The following is a 24,914-nucleotide window of genomic DNA, read 5'->3' on the forward strand; positions in this document are numbered from 1 at the left end:
CATAGCGTTTGAAAAACTATAATTGCAAAACAGCATTTTAAGAACTGGACGTAGAAATTTAACTTTTAATAAACAGGAAAGTTGTCTGATATAATGTAACAGTAATTCGGAGCAGATTTTCATAAACAAATATAAAACGGCTGCTTTTATTACTCCGTAAACCTAGTGTTAAAAGAGCACGATTATGTGAGAAACTTCATGAACATAATTTTCAACAATGTCTCTGTTAATAAAATTGATCTGAAATTAAATAAGATTTATTTCGATTTTTTCAAAAATGAAGTCCCCATAAAAAGAATTTATTTCATATTTTCAACTTATTTTTTGACGTAGAATCATTCTCTATCTAGTTATAGTACCAATTACATAACATCCGGCATATAATTCATTCAAATATTTATTACAGCTTGCCAGCAAATGGTACCAGTAAAATTTTTTAGATTATATAGAAAATGTAACTATTGTATGAGTTATAAGACTCACTTTTAGTACGAATACTGCGAATCAGGTAAACTATTTTGGATTTCGAATTAAAATGCTACTTCGAGTATAAAGGCAAGTACAAGAACTGGTTTTGTTCCCTATGTGAACATAAATAAAACTAGACATGAAAATAAGATCTATATTTAAAATGAAACATTTTGTAGCAATTTTTGATTGTGTAATGGATAATGATATGACCATAACGAAATTTGTATAGTTATATGAAGAAACTGTACTTATGAAATCATTTGATTTTTATATTATATACATATATAATGTATGCATACAGTTTACATGGAATTATAAAATTATTTTCTTTAAAAACAGTCACGAAATAATTTCATTTCTCATCAAATACGCACAATTTTAACTGCTTTACTAATGCTACTAGTTCAAGAGCAATTAACACTTTGACAACAATTAACACCTTAGGCACCAATATACAAATTAAATTTACAAATAAAATTGAAAAAGTACGTGAAAGTTCGGTTTAAAAGAAGGAAATAAAAGTTCACTTGAAAAATCGAAAATAAAAATTCACTGCAAACTTTATAGAAGTATGAGATATGTGATATTCGCTAGTATGGCTCGCGAAGAACATAGCTTGTTTGGTAGGGATAAAAAGGGATGAATCGTTAGCTTAGGGCTTAGAGCGTAGTCCAAAATTGTGTAAAGCCAACTGACCCGGTGCCTTCATTTTCCCACGTAGGCCACTTAGGACGCTGCATAAAGACCCCTTGTTCAAGGATCTTTTCTCATAAACTCTTGTCGCCTTGCCACTGCGGATAGACCTATGATACGCTTGCCGCAGGAAATATGTTGACACCTTCTCAGAAGGAATAAATTCTCTTAAATCGAACCAAATGTCTAGATTTATTTTATATGAAAATATTAAAACAGAATGTAGAATATTTTCAGCTGTTTTCGTTCAAATACATAAAGAAAATTTAAACAACGAGTGTTGTATAACAATAGTAAGTAACTTGCATACATGGTGATAATTTCATCGAAATCGGTTAACGTCTTTATCAGTTACAAACAATTAACAATATAGCGTAAATCGCAGTTTACCACGACTTTCAGCTCAATGTTATTTTAATGCGAAATCTAAGACATATTTTCTGACTTAAATATTTCCATTTTACATAATTTATTGCAACTTAAGCATAGGTAATTGAATCTATTGGATCGTACAATATATATATTACACATAACTGTATATTGTATATTATATATAACTTAAAATTGGACATATACTAAATAGTAAATACACAAAACATAATTAAAATATTAGTTTATATTCTTGAAAAAAGATGTGAACATATAAAACGATGCTTAGAAAAAAGCATTTAATCGAGTGGGATCTTGGAAAAAGAATATTTAACCATTACAAATCATTTCACATTAATTCGTTAGTATTGCTTCTGGCCAAATACTATTGTCAGTGTTAGTATAACGGTTCCAGTGTACCTGATATAGATTGCGTATTAAGCTAATATAATTTTTTTAATTACCACCTTATTGGATTCAAAATTAAATTCTACAAATAATTTTTTACCTTTCTTTGTTTTTTGTTTTATATTAATTATTGTGTTCTTTTATATAATATGCTTGGATTTTGTATTATGGTGCAGTTTCTATACATACCTATTTTCTTAATTCCTCTATGTGACTCGAACACCATTAGTGTTTCTATTATTACGAGGCATGGGCTGAGACATTTGCGCGTGATTCGCTTAATTCAAAAAGTGAAGGAAGAGTGTGCTATTTGTGGACTAGCCGATGTTTGTTTTGCTACCAGAGCCCACTGGCGAGCCGACGTTTGTTCGACCACCGAGACTCACGACGCTAAGGAAGATGTGGTCGAGCCACAGTTTGTTTGGCTAACTGATAGGAAAATTGCTTGTAGACATGTCGACGTTTATTTCACCATCGGAACCTACAAGTAGTGTAGACATGTAAATTAATGTAGACTTGCAAATTAATCCGACATGCAGATGATTTTATGATGTTTACTCGGTAGATACCTTACACATACGTCTTCGTACGCATTGCATGGTTATACTGCTCACAAGAGAAGGAAGATGTAGGAAATTGCACGTTTAGTTTTGTGACTTATTAAAAATGGGGAACTTCCTCAATGAGAGGGCATTTTGACACATGGTGTGCATTATCGGTCGGAGCCGAACCCTTTCGGGTAAAGTTTCATTTATACAGTCTGACTCCGGACCGCCTCTATTCAAACAACCATATTTTCCGGTAAATAAACGGGGCCTACCATACCAAATCTCTTGGGACCCTGACTTATCATTCCCTATCTCGCCTGCATGTGCCTGCTCACTTTTCCCATTCTGCCTACCGAGACTCTGCATCCTACCCTGTAGATGTTTTTAAACAGAACTTTGAAGAATTTTTTCTTCAAATGATCTCAATCCTCCTCCATCTCGCCCCTATTTCCGGATTGTAAGGCCTTTTTGGGACACTTTATATATCTAGAAAGACGTGGAGATGAATAATGTGTGTCCAACAGTGCGCTTAATATTAGCAAATAATATAAATATATACGAACAATAACAATGGATTAACTAAACGACGATATAACAACAACGATATGACGGAATTAAGTGAAAAAGTAACAATAACAAAACAACAACGATAAAGAATCTAAATAATTATGAAAATATCGCGGTGATAGGTTTGCTACGAATTATACGATTCGACTGCTGAACGCTTTCTGTTCTTTGGCAAGGGATGTACCGTTGTCCTAGTCAAAGACTTTTCAAATTGTTAAGGAAAAGGAAATTCCCTATCTTTCAGACCGAGGGGAGGAGCATCTCCAAGAAAACAATTCAGGAAAGTCGTCGCCCAGCAAACCGGGTCCAGATTCTATACTTCGTCACTTCTACGACCGACCATTGGACCCGGTCGCCTGCGACATGCACTCGGCAAAGCTAGAATTTCTGCGTTCGAAAATTTCTTCTTTCTCACGTTGCAGGTTCGTTCTACAGCTCTTTAGAAGAAGTTAAAGTTATGTCAAGCCACCGTCGAGTTTTAGCAGATTCCTTCTTTTCGCATCCATTGTTTACGCCGATCCAACTGTCCAATGACACGCCGATCCAACGCGCGTGTCACTGGAAGATACGAGTTACACCTGTCAATATATGTATATGTATAGGGTCACAAAAATGTTTTGCAATCTGGAAAAGGGGGCAGGATACTTGAGGTCATTTTAAGTAATTTATTAACGAAAAACAGTGACCAATGAGAGGCGAACGCGGAAACTGAAACGTGATCGAGCCAAGGGATAGAATTCTACTTCGCTCCAGGATTACGACGGCATTAGGTCGCGTTCGAAATAATGAACAAACTACAGTGCATAAACATTGTGAATTTCTTTTACTACGTGGCAGTGATAGTTTTAAGAGAAACGCTGTTCGTTCTTATTTTAGAATGTCTGAAGAATATGTACTCATTTTCCGGATCTGACATATGTAAGTAGTTTAATAGTGACAGCCGTTTCAATTTTCTGGTGTCCATAACATCTCATATGTATCGTATAAAATTTGTATACCGTATGTACAGTGAAGATTAAGCCTTTGCACTATAGTAATGAGTCAGACTCGTGATAAAGATTCCATGCAAGATCTACTAAATATGAATATTATTAAACGGAAGTAAATAAAGACAATAGAAGAAATAAAAATGATGTGGTCCTATTAAGAAAAATATTAAGGACAAATAAGTGCTAATCAACACAGCGTGAAAGGAGTCGTAGTGCAAGGGGTTAATAGCATGCAATCCTGTAAAACTACATAAATGATATCGTAATTTAAATAATTCTGTGTCTGATTAGAATTCAACGAATAATTGACGAAGTTATTTCAATAATAGATCACCGCATTAAGAAACATAAAAGACATGTTTCTTTAAGGATTGTAAAGAATATAGTTTATAATAAGCTCATTCATATAGTTCATAATACCTTTGCTGTTGAGAAATGTGTGTCACGATGTCATATACTGACCACACACAATGTTCAGTTGATCACAGGTCGATAGCCACACCGAGCAAGGGATCTCAGGTATGAATGGTATGGCTAAGAGAGTTCATTTTCACAGCATCATGATCAAACACTGACCACTTAATCCACTGTTCCGCAATTCCGAGTTGTGAGGATATCTGATCGGGTGCTGTCCTCTTCTATTACCCCGATAACGCCGTTCCGGACTGGAAAGACAGCGCGGAATACGGTCAATGTTATCATTGTCAACCGCGATTCCTCGCGAACAAAAATTTTGTGAGATTTTTCACACGCACTTCTAAACATTCTCCCCCGCGCACAACTTACGCCCTGTCTCATTAGTGTTTCCTGTGCACTCCAGTTGTTTCTTGGAGGATAAGGACTTTGACTTAATTAACTATCACTAATTTAGTACAAACAGAACTACACTAAGTAATGACTGTTATACAATATACAAGGGATAGAAAAAACTGGATACGTGAGCTTCTTGATATTTCCTGGGCCGTTTTCCACTCGAGACTGTCCTACGCAACTACGACTCGCATACTTTTCGGCTCAGGGTCGTTTATTGCTTGCCTGGGCTTTTCTCTTTTCTGGGGGTTATTTTTCGCTGAGCATAAGTCATAAAAATCACAGAGAGTGAGAGTCTTTAGAAACGCTGTTACGACTCCACTCAGTTTATCGTTTAAATATTTAAGAGACGTAGCTTTTAACACCGGAAACATTCGAAAAATTCTGAACTGTTCCTGACACGATTCCAAAGCTGCGCGTACAAAAATCATGCCACAAATTCCACTCGCGAGCTTAACCTAGAGAAATTCGAAAAGCAACTGAAAACCGTTGTCACTCCGTTAATATTCAGACACGATACTATCTCTTTAAGTTTCGCTACGTAATAAAAATATGTAACTCTGATATTATACCACTTATAATGCTATTTCCTACAAATTGAAAATACACAAATAACATGTTTAAAAATAAATATTTCATACAGAAATTATACAAAATTTCAGTCTTAATATTTTATCGTGGATCCATTTCATTTAACATTACCAGTTAAGATCCATTCAAGGTCCATTTATACTCACCAACGTGTGGAGCACGATCCGAGCGGATTTATAGTGTCGAACTTCGTTATTTCGATATGGATTTTCATGTTCAGAAATAATAACAAAACACTATCAATCCGCTTAGCTCGTGCTCGGTTAGTCAGGTCATGTAGGTGGTGATCTTTGAGACACAAAAAGATGGATCGGACCATTAAGATCCATTAGTATATAGTCATCGAGCCGAGCACGAACTGCGTAAAACGGGTACATTGCAGAAGCACGTATTAACAGTGTTTTATTAATGTTCAACCATCGTTCGACATTTATCCTACATAAATATGTATTAGAAAGGAAGTACCATATGATGAAGGATTAACAGAGTTAATAAAGCAAAATAGTGTTCTCTATCATCCTCTTTCACTCAAAATACATGGATCCGAAATATAAAAAGAAGATATGTAAAGAAATTAGAAAAGCTCTAAATGTGCATGGTATGTATAAAATATTTATTTATTTTGAAAAATTTGTCATTAATACATTGACGCCGGCGTGCATCACTGATGGGTCGCGTGTATCTACCCATAAGGCCGCGTGAATGTCTTTGATTATTTTTCTCATATTTCACAAAATAGGTAGTGCAAAGTAGGTTTATGTTATTTTATGTCATTATTATAAACAGGCATTCAATAGTAAATTCAATATTATAAACAGGCATTCAATAGTAAATTCAATATTATAAACTTAACATAATTATTTAATTTTTTTAAATTTCGGGCGCCGCCTCACAGAGAAAATCATGAATATCGACGCCGGCGACAACGTGTTAATAGCATTTTAAAAAGATTTTTCCTCGGTAGGTAATGTTATAAAGTTATGTCAAATGCATGTAGCAAGCTCTATATGTATACAGTACAGGATGTACTGTTCTACCCGATAACTAAAGAATACATAAACTCTTAAAAGAATTACTTGCAGCATGATACTTAAAATAAAAATTCATAGATATTATTTTTCTTCTAAAAGTACAGCGCATCAGTGAATCATTTTAGGAGACATGTTGGCAGAAGAGAAGCAGGTCCAAGCAGGAAATATAAATATGAAGATATTCTACAGTTTTTATTACCACATCTAAAAGAAAAGCATATTTGTTAGACGAACAATTTTGCAACAGGCAGAAAAGAATGAAAAATAATGATGATCAATTTCTACCTAGATCATAGCAAACGCGAAATATTCACAAAAAAAAATTGCGTAAAAATTCAAGAAACAATACAACTGTCCTCTTTGCAATTGTAGTTGCAGACACGATAAGAACATTTACGTTATTTTATCAAAATTGGACGAAAATTTGAATCTTTGCAATTGTACAAGAAATTGAATTCGAAAATTTAATGAACACGCAATCATCGTCGACATGACAGCATTCGCAAGATCAATATACTTAGTAATTCTTTAATGTTTAAGTTGCAATTTAAAAATGATTAATTATAAGCATACCTTATTATACTTATAATATTATAATTATTGTTCTAAATATACTTTGTTTGATACGTTAAATATATTGAATGTACATACTGTTGCGAATTCGAATATATTTGTATACCTTAAGCAAATTGCTAAACGAGCCGTTGGTGATGCTACTTTGTACCTATTTATTAAAACTTGTTTAAAATTTAATTAAAAATTTGTTTGATAAAGTTTTATAAAATACTGAAGGTATATTTTCTCATTCCAAATTTTCTTTCTCGTCTTCTTTCAATATTACATTCTTCCTCTAAAATTGAGTGTAATTACTATGACAGAAAAATTTTCGATTGGAAATGAAAAATAAGTAGACATATCGTACTGTTATGCCGTGAGGAGAAGGAAAAGGATTTCTCGAGACTCCATAGTCTTCCCTGCTGGACGGTTAGAGTTTTTGTTCGGAATAAGCCACAAACAGGGTTTTACAAAGAACTTTATTATAAAGTGAGGATCACGCGGAACTACAAACTGTCAAACTGAGCCTCGAGCATGGCGAAGCATCCACTTTTATACCCACGCACAGTAGGAGTCACCGGACTTTGGTCACCTAGATCCGATGCAGTTTCTAGGCTGAAAAGGGGGTAAAGCATGACCCATGCTTTTGGTGACGCAGTGTTTTGGTAAAAGTGACACACAGGTCAGCCTAATCGGTGACTCACGGTAAATGTTTGGAGTACCGCATAACAATACGCGCATCGTCTTTTGTGATGTTAACGTGAATATTTCATATTCAGAAATAATAATAAAACATTGTCAATACGTGCTTCGACCGTGCACTTGTACCGCTCAGCTCGATCTCGAATGGTTGATGAGTATAAAGGCGGATGTCCACCTGAGAATAAAGACTGAAGCCCATTGGCGCGACGCGCAAAGACGAACAGAATAGAGAAAATTATTGTAATTGAAACCATGGTTTTATATGAGTCAACGCGCACTTGGCACGTTAAGCACCATGTCAGTTACCGGGGACTGACTCTACGCTTTCCATTCGGATCGCGCCAGTTACCGGTAATTGACGATACACGATTAAATAAATGATATTTTGCTATATAAACGATCTCTTTACATTTTTCAGCATAAATGACATCTTAAAATTGCGAGCGACTCAAAATAAAATCTTAGTAATCAAAATATAATTTATTTTCAAAAGATAAAATGTGAAATACAGCATGATAGAAAGACGAGGAAAGTCTCAACGTTTGAGTATTTAGTTACACGTTTGCAGACAAATTAAATATTCTATGGGTCGCCGGCAACCCCACGGTGTCGTTCTAGGGTTAAATAATTTGACGGTAATAAAAGAATATATCTAAATATTATATTACTGGTTACGAAAAAAACTTCAGTGTATATTATTAACCCTTAGCACTCCGTTGGCTCCGCTACGGAGCCATCCGTCATTTGTTCCGTAACTCCGTAGGCTCCGCTATGGAGCCCAGCGTTGGCAATTGTTATCTGTAGTTAAAACGTGCCCCAACTATTTTTCTGGGAAATGGAGATGTCAATAATTAATTCATACATCTTGTATAAAATTGTACAGCACAATAAAAATGAGAAAACACTGACGCATTTAAAGTACAGGAAAATTTTAGTTGAGTTGGATCAACTCGTAGGAGATTTTCATCAGGAGAGAACAAGAGTTTCTACATCAATTTCTGAAATCAGACTAAACGGAAAACTGCACATAATGGGGAAAGGTCCAAAGATGGACTGTGATGTGTGCTCTACAAGGAAACAAGGGGATGGCAAACGTCAAACAAGTGAATACTTCTGACTCTTGCTCAAGTAAAACCAGAATGCACATGGGAGATTGTTTAGAAAGATATCACAGCATGGTGAATTACAAAATTTAAAATTTATATTTCATTTACAAGAAGAAGGTACATATGTATAAAATAAGTAAAATCAAAAACATTCACAAGCACGTGTGAGATGCTGGTAGGCAGTGGTACAAGAACGTGCCGAACGCTAAGGGTTAAAACATGGTATTAGTAGGTTTTACAGAATGTTATAACGCGAGCTGAACGGAAAGGAAGACATTGTAGGCTTAGCATTTAACGCCTTCATAGTTACAAGGATGAGCACTTTTTCTATTGCAATAATTTCTTAGAAAGAAAAAGAAAAATATTTAGTGCGTTTGTCTACATTTACTTAAATGGTTAATTAAATACCGATGACATGAGGATAGAATTTTGTTCAGACTTATTTACTTAAAAAAACCGAATAACATTTGTACTTAATAAGATATCAATAGATATCTCTGTGCAAGCCAGACTCGTCAAAATACGGCAACGGGTTAAAGGTCGATTTATACAGGACAAATACGGGCCAAATCGAAGCTGATGTCTCGCGTAAGATCGAATAACGATGTCAGTCTCTTCATTTGTATTGATGTACGTATAAATATGAAGCCATTGTCATGTTTGATGGGCACCTTATACACGCCAGGCATCATTCCTGCCTTTGAGAAGAATCGTTCTGAACGATATCTGGACCATTTCTAAACGAGTTCGTTCAGTTCTTTTCTGATATTCTTATTGTCATCATTGCCATTCAAAGCTAGGTAATATTTTTAGAGGAAATAGTTGAAAGACAATTTTAAATAATATATTCTTTACAAATGAAATAAAATAGTAATTCAAGTAGGACATAACATTTCAGTAGATAAAATATTTTATTTTGATAATTCACAGCTAAAGCATGGAATAAATATTTTATTTTGTAATAAGTAAAATAGAACAGTTTATTTTGGTAATCTAAATATTGACTTTTTTACGACGTTTGCATTCGTAATTATCGGCTTGATTTTATTCAATCAAATATTCAATCAATCTTTTGATAGTCAAAAGTGTTCATAAAAATTTTGAACCATGATCGACATCTAAGAGAAGTTTTTTTCCAATATTCAATTTTTTCAAATTGGAAGAACGCTCAATTCCTTTCTCTTCTTTATTGTCGACTGTCTTGTATATCAATGATTTTAATTTGTATTTAATACAAATATAATTTATATACGATAATATGCAACTATATACGATTATATACAACTATATACAATCATATATTGCGTCACTCGTCCTACCGCGCGAAACACAGTGGCGACTGAGAGTCGCCTCTCGTCCGCTAAGGGTTAAGTCTCTGTTCAAAAACGAAAAGTTTGTTCGTCATTACACTCCGAGCTATTTCTTTATGCTATACATACGCTGTGGAGTATAAACTGCACTATAGACCGTAGAGTCTACACTGATCAGATGATGTGAGATAGGAAGCAGGGTCACGGTAGGAACAATGAGAAAAGCAAGGGAGGACGTATGGACGAGACGTGGAAGAGTAAAGGAGTGTTTCAAGAGATTTGTGAGTTGTTCGGAGTCCTGAATGTGAAAAGGTCCGGAGATCGGGCTGGTATCAATACATTCATACTATTATGCGTACGTATTTGAGATGATAAATGTATTGTAAACCACCGCGACGAAGCAGTCTCGTGTTTATAAATATCTAAATGAAGTTTATGTACGCAAGATATTCTCAGCTCGGTCTTGATGCATGCTCGACTGTGAACTGTATAAATGAGAGACTTATATCCTGTAATATAGAAGGTAGGCAAAAGAATTTCATAAATGTCCTCAAAATTAAAAAAGAACTATAGGCATAAATAACTGAACACTTGCGTCACAATATAGCATAATTTTGTACTACTTTTTATTAATTATTAATACGGCTGCAGAATGTCAAAGATGTCCATCAAATTGTCTGAAATATGAAATTGTTATTTACGGTTCTGTCATATTCTTAATTTGTTTAAATTGGTGTAGAAAAATAGTTCTATCGAATGTTTTGTGTTCATAAGATAATATGTAATTATGAAACCTGAATATTAGTTTTTAATTGGTTATTAAATGTATTTTCTTTTGATTAATTATTACTCGATTTGCAGTAGTTATAAATTAGTTACTCGAAGTGTTGAACTGATCTGCAAACATGTAAATTTAACTGTTCCATTCTAAAATTACATTTCCGTTTATAAAACTCGTTAAAAGATGAATTTTATTATTTATTCGGTGTTGAGAGTCTTGAGAGTCTTCGCAATCTTAAAAGTGACTGACGGCAAGTACCGCTGTACGAACTCTTCGCTAGTGGTCCGGCCATGTTGTCGCTTGCTCACAAATGGATACATACCCTATGGAGAACTACTCTCAGAATACGATATTGGTTCGTATTTGGTGAGTAGTTCTTCCGCGAGTTTCGTAGCCAAAATGTCGCTTCTTCCAGGTTTTTTATCCGTAATTTGAGATTGTACGTGTAAAAAAAATGCGCTGTTCAAATCATTCAGATCTAGGGTTTGTTTAACAAAGTTTGAAAATATACGTGATATTTTATCTGATTCTTCTTGACTGTAACGTTTGTAAAAATTTGTCCAGTAAATTATTAGTGACATTATATGATAAACTATTTCTAACATCCTGAGGAATTTAGGTGACATAATGTAATTTTAATAAAGTTATCACGTTTTGAGAAGTATCTGATTGTTATCATGGTAGACTCTATTTTAAATCAATGATGTTATAATTATAAAGTTAAATGACAGTATTTGGAAATAAGACTTTTTTTATTGCACGTTTATTTCTTACCGGTTGTGACGTATATTTAAATATACATACATACGTATGTACATACGTAACATATGTACTGCACCCAAAAGCAGTAACAAATATTTTCTGATTGAAATTACGTATTTATATCCAATCTTCTGTTTTTTACGATGAGACTTTATACATGTAGTCTCGTTAACACAAAATAAATAACAAAATTTATTAATGAAAATGTAATTATAAAATAGAGTAGTTAAATGTAGATACCGGAAAATCAGTTCACCACCAGTAACAATTAATTTAAAACTAATGTAAATTAAATAATAATTAATTACGAAAAAAACGCATTAACAATAGTATCTCACGGGTGATGTGAAAATCTATTGAGTTGCCCTAATATACCATGAATAATTATTACGATAAACTGAACTGTACTGCGAGTCGACGGATGCAATGCGAGTGTAAGGCACTGAGACGGTAGTAAGGAGGCGAAGCCCAAGTAACATCTACAGTTTTTCCTAAAAATATTCGGATACTAGTCTAACTTTGACCTCTATACCATACATTTAAATAAATATACATTGTAAGGAAAAAATCCTTTACCATATATTAAAGTAAAGTATATAAATGTAAAAATGCAAAAAACATTCAATTTATTATAAAACGTTACCTACATAAATGAAAAGATATAAAAGGCATCGAATTTTCACGCCACATAAGTATTCAGATGATTTATAAAGTTCATAAATTATAAAAATAAACTTCTTTAAATTCTTATTACTAGTTTTATACCTTTATTGTTAAAAATATATTTCAAGAAATTTGAAATTTTGGAAATTTATATCATTAGTCAAAATGGAAATTTGTTACCTCGTATCGAACTCAGTGTGGCGTGCTGTGACGGTCATGCGGCTACCTGAGCTGTTACTCTTAGAATATGAAACCGTTTCGTATTTTGAGAGTAGCTTTCAAGCGCGGCTAGTCGACTAGTCGTCACGGCATTCAGTAGTGGTGCATTTATCGCGGAAACGCGGTATAAATCTGATAGGAATCATATATTTATGTCTAATTTGTTGATATTTCACGACAAGTCATCATATGTTATAATATTGTTATAGTTATGTTATAATATTGTTATAGTTATGTTATACTAATATATAATATATATTATAATATATATAATATATAATATGTTACTATATTATACTAATATATAATATAGTCATCACATGTGTTATAATATTTACGATTATTAAATAAGTTACAGGATCTACTTTTTTTTAAACATTTATAAATAAAAATATAATTACAATATACAGGGTGTAACAAAATTATTGTAACACCGAAAAATGAGGAGTTTCGGAGGTCATTTCGAGTAATTTTTTCCTTAGCAAAAATGCAATTCGTGGCTTTGTTATTAACGAAAAACAGTAGCCAATGAGAGGTGAGTGCGCAATCTTTGAACGTGTATGAGCTGAACCTTGTATGCTCCGGGGTGCGACAGAAGGGGGCTACACTCTTTCGAGTGCTATGTCAAGGTTATGTTATATTACACTGTATACTACAGCGAACTTTAAGAAAAACACTGTTTATCCTTATTCCAGAAAGACTGAGGAATATTTACTGAATTGTTGGATCCAAAATAGTCAATAATTTAATGGTCACAGCTGTTTTAATTTTCTGGCGTGCATGATACTTCATGTGTGCCGTATGAAATTTTTATACGATCTATACAAAAGAGATTAATTATAAGTAACGCAATCGTAGTACCTAAATGATATCCTAATTTAAATAATTTTATGTCCGGACAGAACCCCGTTAAAAGATCAAACAAACAAATCCCATATGTTTGTTTGAGGAATGCAAAAAATGTTATGAATATGAAGCTCACACGTTTAATTGTAAATTCACGTCATGCTTGGAGAATAGTGAATTGATCTCTTATAATGTATAATGAACAGCATAGTTGATCTGTATACGAAAGTTTCGCTATCGATGAAAAACAGTTGAATTTTGCTTGTAGGAAAACGAAGCCGTGTCGGCCATCGTGCAATATTAATATAAAAATAAAAATAAATATTGAAGAGACCACACATATTAAATCAGGAAAGATCGTCCATAATTATTGTTAAACAAGTGGTCAGTGTTTAGTGATAGTGCAGTATAAGTGGACGTGAGAGTAGTTAAAATAATTTTGATGCTATTTCAAACGCTATTTCTAGCCCTGTTTGGCAATTTCAGACATATCTCCTGCACCGCTATAAGCTATCAATAATCATAACAATCCTTCAAACTATTTCCATAACATCCAGCAAGTCAATTTTCTTAAAGGTAGAAGAAACCTTACGTTTCAAAATGTGACCAAAACGAAGAAATGAAATTGTGGGTAGATAGGTTGAATGATCGTGCACGATGTGAAGTCACTCGTCTTTACTAATATATATACATACATACAAAGATACAATATTTCTCCGCCGGCTAACTGAATCGGTATGTCCTCACGGAGAGTGTGCTTTCACGACGTTTATCGTAGGACGCGTCGTAACCAAGTGGTTTTCTTAAAAACTATAACTTCGCGCTTGCCCTGGTAAAATTCCGAAACAACCCTGATTGGCTAACCCGCGCGCTGGGTATTTTCCAATCTGTGCTGTTCGCTTCTCCGTATCACCGCCTACTCCTTACGCCCTTGGCGTGCTTGTTTTCGGAGCGGCGAGGTGACCGGAGGGGATGCGTTTTACCGTGCGAACGTAGGACTTTTCTTCAGGCCACCCGCGCCGGACCCACGTGCACGAAAATCGATGCGCGTCCGGCCCAAGTGCCCTTCAGATAATCGCTTAATTTCCGACGGTCTCTGTTTGCTATTGAGGACCTTCGGAAAAGACTCTAATAAACATGCGTTGCAAAGATCTGGAAAATGTCGACTCAAAAATAGCTTCGTCGAACGGGAGTCGTAAATTACGTTCGTTGTTTGCACGAAGAAGAGACTTTCTCTTGTGCGCACGACTGGGCGCAACAAAATAATAATTCAACATATTTAATTAGATATGACTCAATAGATGTGGATAATACAAAATCATGCTCTGACGTAGTCAGAGTATATCGAGTATATAAAATTCTGTCACTCAACTTAATTGAAATAAATAAAAAGTAATTACAGATAGTATGTACACTTTCGGATGATTTGGAGATTGGCTACTTGGATGCTGTCTAAACATGCTCAAAATGAACAAATTTTACTAAGGATCATAAACTATACGTTGAATTAATTATTAGTAAACAAACTTTTCACTACTGGGATATTTTCATAAAATGACTTCTTCCGCGTTTTTGTGGGAAAATATCTCACTGCGGCACAACCCCGTCAGTCGAATGCTATAAACCGAAGCTCGTAAAATGCCGTTTGGACGTACAAACGCCTGATAATCAGATGTGCGAAATACCGCGCGGAAAATCGCCCGGAAACCGTGCGACTGGGCACGGTCAATTGGGTAATAAAAATCGCACCTCCATCTTCCTGTCAAGATGGCGAACGAATTTCTCGTTTGCAAGACACAAAGAAAACTCTGTTACCCTATTTTCAGAAAGGTACCTCTCTTCAGGTGTTCGCACACCTTTTAAAACGGTATAACTTCTTTAAAATTGGTCTAAATGACATGAATCTTTGTTTCAAATGTTGGAGAGACTAGTTCACTGTACATTTGTTAAAAGACTTCTTTTTTTAATTTCACTATTACTTGGAATAAAAAAGTGTAAGAAACTCTTGTATTTCCACTTTTTCATCTGAACACATAATGAAAATTTAAAAAATGTATTTGGTACATCTCGATAACTAATATGCATGCTAAAAATTTCATATAAATTGGTTGATTTATGTGAAATATGTTCTGATTTAAATTCGTTGAAATATATTTTCAATCGATTTGTTTGTTCCAATTGACCCGTTCTTGAGAAACAGGTAGTTTTTACATGTATCAGTGGCTGCAGCTTAACTGCGCGTTAACGGATTTTAATCAAATTTTAAGCACGAATGCGTTCTTTGAATTTGTATTATAACCTCAGATAAAAAAGTGAACAAACGATATGTTTTTTACATATTTTTATTTCAAGTAATAGCAAAATTAGAAAAAAGGTATTTTTTTTATTGTACAACGAACTGGCTTCTCTAACATTTACAAAATAATTCAAGTGATTTAGATCAGTTTATAACCCATACAAATTGTTTCATGTCATTTTAGTCGTTTTACGTTTTAAGAATAATTTTAAACCAACGAATTTCAAAAATGTGTATTGGAAAAATTTGATTGAAGGACGAGACCTAGAAACTAATCGATCTATGTATGCGAAGATGAACCTGTTTTATGGGGTATTGCCAACATCGGGTACCGTAAGCGCGACAAGAAATCAAAGTCATTTGTGAACCAGCCAAATTCAAATGTTCGCAAGAGGAAAGACGAAGAAAATTTACGAAATCCGGTAAAATATACTATACTTAGTGAAGCATATGGAATTAAATTCTTGACTATCCAATTTAATACAATAAATAAAATGTTTGTCACAGCTATTGGAAGAAGTGAAATCATCGAAACAGAAAAAGGGTGAGAGTGGTGAACTTGAAATGCTTTGTACTTTACAGTAGTCAGAAACTGAGAGAGGATTCTCCGCCAATTTCGAGGCGCTCTATGGCTCCAGAGGGAGAACAAATAAATTTTTAAAACGCGCAAGAGAAATGGATGCGGAGAAAGGTTGCTTTCACCAGGGGAAAAATACTGGGTCCGTGCGGATCTGAAATATTCCCAAAATGTGTCAAACATTTGTCGAAAGTGGTCACAACTACTTTTTACTTTAATTTTTACATTTACATCTACTTTTAACTGAAAAATAAACATTCGGTAGAACTCGAAGAACCTTTATCATAAATAAAAATAATAAAAATTTAGGGCTAAAAGTAGTTTTGTCGGTCTTATGAACTTCATATGAAATACAATAGAGACTGCCGTATCCGAACAATTATTATTTAATGATGGCATTATTTAGATATATTATCGCCTAGTAGAGAACTTCAATAATATTTTTAATATTTATAAAAATAAACCTACAGATAAAGTAATAAAACTATATAAAACTAATACTATATAAAACTAAAAACACTGAAAGTTGATATATATAAATAACAGAAAATGGAAATAAATACTTTGGTCAAACAATTTTTCGAAATATCTATACATTTCCAGGTTAATGGAAAAATGGTTTTTTTGACAAAGGCCATAAAAATTAGCGTATACTGCTACATACTATTCACCCGAGTGTCCCAGTTCGGAATCAATGCGCCGAATAGATAACACGGCCATAAAACGACTATCAAATGGATACGGTCCTGAGAAATTTTTTCGGAAGCGACCCTTTAGTGAAAGTTTTCGTAGTTCTCCGACAGTAAAAACTCTCGAAACTGCTATCAAATGGATACACAACTTGTGAGTACTAACGAGGGTAACTCGCGTGAGGAAATCAGTACATATTTAGTACCCCACGAGCACAGTATCAGAAATATCAGGGACCGAGGAAAGAAGCAAGAAGTGATCTGAAATTAGTTAGATGCTTTGCTGAGTAGAAATACAGGTTTAAAAATTCTTTTAAAAGTTTTTCTTTTAAAATTAATATTATCCTTACGTCCGGATTTCCGAAATTTACAAAATGTATTTTTTTAATTTTTGTTACAGGCTCAGCTAAAAATGTCGAACAAGCCTAACTTTTTAATTCTTCTACCAGGCCAATAAATTGAAATCTTTTAATATAATTTTATAGCTAATGTCTAGTAAACTAATCCCTCAAACATCCCAAAAACATTTAGATTGCTTGACTGCAATTATAAAAAAGTTATTCCTTTATTTTATAAAGTATACGAATAACTTCTGCACCCACTGTATGTATTATTTAAAGCTATCATTAACAGTTAAAACATTCCCCAAATTGTTCGATTTATTTCATCCAACCGCTATTGTAAATTTTTTGGTTTTGTTTTGATTGTTAATATTAAGGTTGTTCACTTCAATCAGTTCGGTTGGGCTTTTAATTGGCGAGACCATTGTTTTCGTAACAATGTTTCGATGCTGCTATTGTCCTTAAATTACCATTTGTTGTCATGCTATATTCACAATGTATTGTTTCTATACATGTTTTGATTACATGTACCTCCCAATTACATAGGAAAAATTTTAATGGGTGACGAGATAGGTATATGCAATTCATTAAATTAAATTCGTTTACCATTTACAGTTTCCAAAATGCCTATCACATAAACGATCATCATAGGAAGATTTTTAATTGATTACTAATACAAATGATACATCAAAATACGTAGAGAATAAAGAATTATTTTTATTTAATAGATTGCAATGTGTAGAAAATGTATCGCGTTTAACATGTCAGCTGCCATCCGTAAACTATCTCATAAAAGGAACTTATATAGTATTTTCTTCTTATTATGAGAATTACATTACTAATTTCTTCAGCTGTTGAATTTAAAAAAATACAATGTGACGCGACGAGAGCGTGACTCACCGAAATTACAGATAAAGTAGAACGCGATTTCGCGTTGTTCGCGGTTCTAGAGTTAATCGATTGCCCTTAGTCGGGATCGTATATAAAACAAAGCGTCGAATGCTCTCGTGTCCAGACCAGGAGAACTTGAGTTTTCAAGAGTTTAGAGATCTGAAGGAAATTAATGTTTAGAAGTCGTAGAGAAAGTTTAATAAAAATACTTAGAAAAATTGTAGTATAGTACTCATAACTAATTAGTTATCAGATATGTTTGAAAATTTTGTTCAAATTGTATACTCTTGAATATGAAGTTTGAAAGCACGGCAAAATTCTAGAGAAAATTCGACTTTTTATAAATATTTCTGCTGATAATTTTACAATATATAACGACCGCCAATTAAACTTAATGTGACACTACTTTGACAACATTTTGTCATTCTAAATGTGATCCTTTTTGTAAAATACGAGTTTATGAAATGAACCTATCTACACGAAAAATTTCATAAAATTAAACCACGTTATTTAATCAAATTAAAAGTGAAATTTTAAATTGTACAACACAATCACTTTTTCACCATTATAACCTTTTACGAATTTTAATAAAATTAGAGAGAAATAATGTACTAGCATAATAATTAGTTTTTGAGAGTATATACTAATACCGTCGTCCAAATGCACATATACCATATAATATAATGCGAAAGTCAAAGTGTTAATTAGAACGACATCAAATTCAAATCATTTCGAGCCTTCACGCCAACTGTAGTTTCTTAGGAAATAAGGATTGTTATATTGAAATATTTCCTGGTAATTAAGAATATTTTCTGGAGCATATCAGGCATTTATTTAATATACACATACTATTAATCAAGAATACAACAAATGGATTGATAGGGGCTTTCATAATTCAACTGTTTTATAGGTTAATATGACTTAAGAATACATACATGAACGACGACACGATAAGACAATAATTCGATAATTATAAAAGTAAATCATTTACTTATTCAACATTCTTACCATTTGTAGTTCCTAATCAAATTAGGGAAATATAATAGACTGTCAAAGTATTTATCCCTTAACACTGATATGACACGAGCACACTAAGCCAACAAAGAATAGTTTTAAATTGTAGAAACTTTAATACATTCTAAACTGTTTTAATTTATATACATGTACAATAGCTTCCACCACGATGGAATTAAATGACGTCAATTTTGTATAGTATAACGTAACATAACCTTCACAATAACATGCGAGGACGACTTTAAAAATTGATTTGCTGTTTTGGAACGTCACGTGTACATTGTTTCGCGTTAAGGGATTAGAGACTTTGAATATTAGAATGAGAGCATTGATTCACATATGAAACGAAAATTGAGAATTTTGAACTGTGCTCGATAAGTCGATAGAAAATCTGGAAATCAATCCTCGCTAAATCGAAACGCTTATTACTGAGTATTCCGCTATTATTAGCGATGTAATTTCTATAACTAATTGAAACAGAGAGGCTTCGTCCCTATACAACTAAAACTTGTGACGTTGCCGACATACGTACTAAACGACGAACGCGCATACAGATGTAAACGGTTACGTGACCGAAATGCTTCTCACCTGTTTATGTGACAGTAATCAATGGCCAGGCAACTGATCAATTATTCTACACGACGTACAAATTACCGTTTCGACGAACCGAATGAGCACTGGAATATACGGTTCCCGTTGTCTCGTTCTGAAAAGCAGAAAAACGAGGACGCCGATTATAGTGCACGGAAATATAGAATTAAAAAGTCTCAATTTTAGCATGCCCGCCGTCGCTGTTCAGTGGCATTAAAATGTGTAATTGAAATTAACATTGTCAACTCGTTCATTTCATTCGGTCGTACGTTATAATGCGTAACTCTTTGTATCTGCATGCTGCCGATTCACTCTGGTCTGTCCATTATACAACGAATATTCAATGAAAAATTATACATTCGCGGCAGGGAATGAAACTGGAATAAACTATTAAATGCTTTTTGTGAAATCTCTTCTTATGGTTACGAATTGTTATTTTAATCGCAATTAACACGTGTTTCTACACATGTGTTACAATGACGGCGTTTCATATTTATTATACAGTTGATAATTCGTGTATCATTTGCAACAGGTCACAAATCGCCTTGAATGATTTCTTTAAAATTGGTTTAATTAGAAATAATATACAACGGAATGGATAAATAGTTGTTCTTGTATCTCTTGTTGCAGCAGAAAAATAAAAATAAAATTGCTACTGAATTTTAAAATTATTTTCATTATTATTAAACCGCAGATTTTATGGATTTATGAAAAATTTGGGTAGATGTATATGTATATGTGCATGACCTGTTTTACACAAAACCGGTAGAATATTGAAAGAATTTGGAAAAACTGTTGCAATAATATTTTCTGTACAATAAAACAATTTAAAAAAGAAATTATTGTTTCTACAACTCTTATCGTTCACAATTGCCGCAAAATATTTTTATTTTACATAAAGATCCGTGAACCAATTGTTACTCAAAGACTGTAGTTGTATGATGGTTTAATTCTCATTCTAGTTTTACATAAATTTTTTATTATATATACTAAAAACGTTAATACTAAAATAGTAACGTTGTTCCGGAAATTTACTTTTTTTTTATTACAGTAATTTACACATGATTATGATCACATGGTTATGACGGTTATTTCAATATGCAGACAAATTGTAAAAAAAAAGAAGAAAAAGATGAGATTAAAGTTTCTTTATGTTAGAAAGGATGCAATATTTAGTTAACACATAAATCATTGCTTAAGACACAAAAAATTACTCACCGTATATTATTTTGTAATTGAATGTGAAATTAAAACAATCTAAATAAACTACAATAAACTTTATTTATATTGTACATAATGAATTGAAATGAAATTATTTACTGTTATATTACTTTAAAATCTTTTTTACGTTTGCAATATTCTATATCGCCCTGGCTTTCATAAATTGAAATAGATAATGCATGTTAAAAAAGACAAGTTAACTCATGACCGGTCAACAATATTTGTTGACATGAAAACACGAGTTGTTAAAATTGAACAAAGCATAGGTATTTTTTAAGATATTAAATATTAAATAATTATAAATAAAAAGTTTATACTAAATTAATCACAAACTATGTGATGTCCTACTTTTTTGTAAATGGACTTACGCCACTTTCAAAATAAACACTTCAATTCTTATTTTATTCTTGTGTTTATAATTGGTATCCTATGAAAAGAAAAGAAAATATTAGATATTGCAGAAGGATGTTGGTATACAGTGAAGACTATTTAGAACTGAAATAATACAGAACAACAAAATGATTCATGTAACACTACAGACGGATGCGAATATATATTGAATAAAGAATAACGATTTTTTTGTTCCATTTTTATGCATTTTTTGATTAATTAAATAAACGAAGTATCAGATGGAACTATATGGTGTATTTTTGTAAAAACTATTAATTTTATTTTGTGAATTACAAAACATCAATTAGGCCTGCCACCTGATTATGTTGTAAATATCAAAGTATAAAATAATAAAATAAGGTCATGCATGTATCAGTTCTTCATCGTTTTAGTAATGCACGTTTTCTACAATGACTGTCCATTTATTTACTTCTAAGGTTACTTCAATATAGAATTGCTTTTAACGCTGACTACAGCATCGTGTTACAAAAAACAGGCATTTTGCAACAGGATCTCGAAAAAAATATAAAAACGACATTGACAGAATTTTTTGATTTAAATTATTTTCAACCAGTTTTTTCACTATCGATAGTACAGTACATGCTTGTGTCAAAGTGATCACCTTGTGTTCAAAACAAATCAGAAATTAGACCCAACCTATAGAGTCTATAGTATAGACCATTACCAATAGAAACCGTTGTCAATTAAAGTCTTTCTCGGTCAAAGTTCTTGTCGATTAAGTCTGGTGTCAGTGAATTGTTGTCGATGAAATCTGTGCCATTGATTCGACTGCGACGATATCAAACTTCAAGTAATTATTTACCTTTAGTGTGTGTCACAATCTATAATGTCAGTATCATTTTTACAGTTTCCTTTGTTTGTCAATCGTATTAACACCTTGCCGTACCATTTTCTTTACAATTGCTATGACTAGTATTATTTCGATCGCACCAATTTCTTAGAAGAGAAAGGAATTTTATATTTATCGTGTCCTTACGTCTACTCGAATGTTTAAATATTGGTGACGAGAGAATCAAATTTGATTTCTACTTGGAGGAACGGATAAACATTTGTATATAACTGTTTGTTATTATAAATCTCCATCACGAGTCTGACTCGTTAAAGTACGGCAAGGGGTTAATTTAACTCAAGATTCGTTTTCTCGTAGGAAAAACATATCGTCTGATCTTATTGTTTATCGTGCTTCTGTTTATGCTATGATTAAGTGGTATAATAATACACTGTCATTTTTTAAGTACCTTCTTTCGCATATTGTAGACTTACTTTAGGAGTTGCGTGTAGCTCGAACTAATAATTCTGTTTCAATATTCAATTACATTTCTTTCAATTATATTTCGAAGACGAAGATTACTTTCACTCAAGTTCTGCTGAATTCTTTATAATACTGATTCACTATTTTTTACCATCACTGACGTTGCTGACTAAATTAAAAGCATTTTTACCACTTTTTAAACATTCAATTATATTTTATTTTTCTTCGAAGCTCAGCAGAACTTTTTTGCAAATCCGCAACACGCTTTAAACCTAAATGTTACACTGAAATTAAACATTTGTCGAGGAATATACGTGTCCTAAAATGTAAACATCGTTAAATAAATCCATTCCGCAAATATGTCATGCGTGTACGTGGTTAATGGAAATTCGGATGATCGGCGTTCCACTGCATATACTACAATTTCCATAGAGTATCGTTCCAGGAGCGATATCCTCCCTTTGAAGGTCCCTTTGTAAGCTACATCCTGGCTGTAAGCACTTTTTGCAACATTATTCCAATGTAGATTATTTTTAAAATTATCACTTTGAACGACAATGTATATAATAGTTTGTGAATACCGTGTTACAGTATTTGCTTTAGAATAAAACATGAATATTATAAATGAACGATAAAGTCTGTTTTAATTCACGTTTGAAAGAAATACAGTTACCTTTAAAGCGAAACAGACATAGTTTGAAATAATTTCATTATGTAACATACTTAACGCACACGATACTCGATTCTGAGTATCGATCGTATTCTTTCGTTAACGATTGTGTGCTGCAGTCAATGCACGGAAATAAACGGCACTAGCAGTGATAAATGCCAGAACTACGAGTCGACGTTTTGAAACATGTAACATTTTATTTTAAATAAGTAAGAAATCAATTAAGAATACATGCCACCGACTGTGAACATGTTCTGGTTTAGGATCTCTCTCTCTCTCTCTCTCTCTCTCTCTCTTTCAGTTTTGCTACACAAACGTTAAACACCTTGATTTCAAGAAAATCTGTCAGCGGACGGCCAACTTGTGATGCAGCGCTTGCTTCTACATATTTTTCTATGATAACTTAAATATCGGGATTTTGAAGAAAAGGAAATCCTAGATTGGACTTTTAAGAAACACTATTAACTTCTCTCTACCAATATTTTGTTTAAGGAGAACGTTACTGCGATATCTTTCTGGATGTAATGGGAGTTCTGGGATATCTTGTAGATGAAGTCTAATGAAGTCTGCGGGATTTTTTATGAGCTATCTCATTTGCTCTTTCATTTCCCGAGATACCGAGATATCTCAATATACCCATAGGAATGTGTTGCGGTTGTGCAGTACTAATTGCTCTAAGTTGTCCGTGTTGTTTCGCACAAACGAAGATCTTATCAGCATATTGTGTAGGAACTTGAGCGCAGCTTGGCTTTAATTTTATAGGTAAGGATATTTTCCAGTACAGTCGTTGCTTAGAAGCAACCAAACGCGAGTGTTAGTTATCTTCTTCCTGAAAGGCACACATATAGAATCCCATGGTGAAGAATAACTTCTCACTTTGGCAGTCTCCGTGTAAACTTCCTTTGATCTCTGACGCGAGTTTGAATCCACCCGCAAATAGGACAAGCCCCACCGGAACTAAAGGTTTATCGAGGTTTTGCTTCCAAGTCTTCCGAGAAATTCATAGTTTCTCTGGAAGCAGTACATCAGTCTATAGTCCCACCCCATTTGGTATCCATCGAAGTCTTATGAGCCTCAATATTGCACAATTTTGCTCGATAAGGAAAAAAATAACTGTGTTTATGGGGTACTATAATTTACTACGGACTATTTCACAACTTTACTTCCATCATGAAACACGCTCTTTAACAGTTGAACTTTTTGCTCAACACTCTTAATTTGTAGGTATCACTGCTTCGATTACTTTTCTTACGACATTAACTAGACGTTCTTCATCATTAATATGTAGACTGTGGATCTTTATGCAAAATAAAACTTCCTATTACCGTCCTGTTATGTAAAGTAGTAGGTAGATAGAAAAGTATTTCTTCAATTAATGATGTAAATAATGTGAATGCAATACAGTATTTTATTTAAATTCGCTACGCTGAGTTTCGTTTATCTATTTTTGCTATAAATGCATAGAATCCGTAATCTACAATTCTACAAAATTTTACAAAATTCTACCAATGTACAACATTCGATTAATAACCTACACTAG

This window comes from Augochlora pura, chromosome 4, assembly GCF_028453695.1.
Source record: "Augochlora pura isolate Apur16 chromosome 4, APUR_v2.2.1, whole genome shotgun sequence".
NCBI classification, from domain to species: Eukaryota; Metazoa; Arthropoda; class Insecta; order Hymenoptera; family Halictidae; genus Augochlora; species Augochlora pura.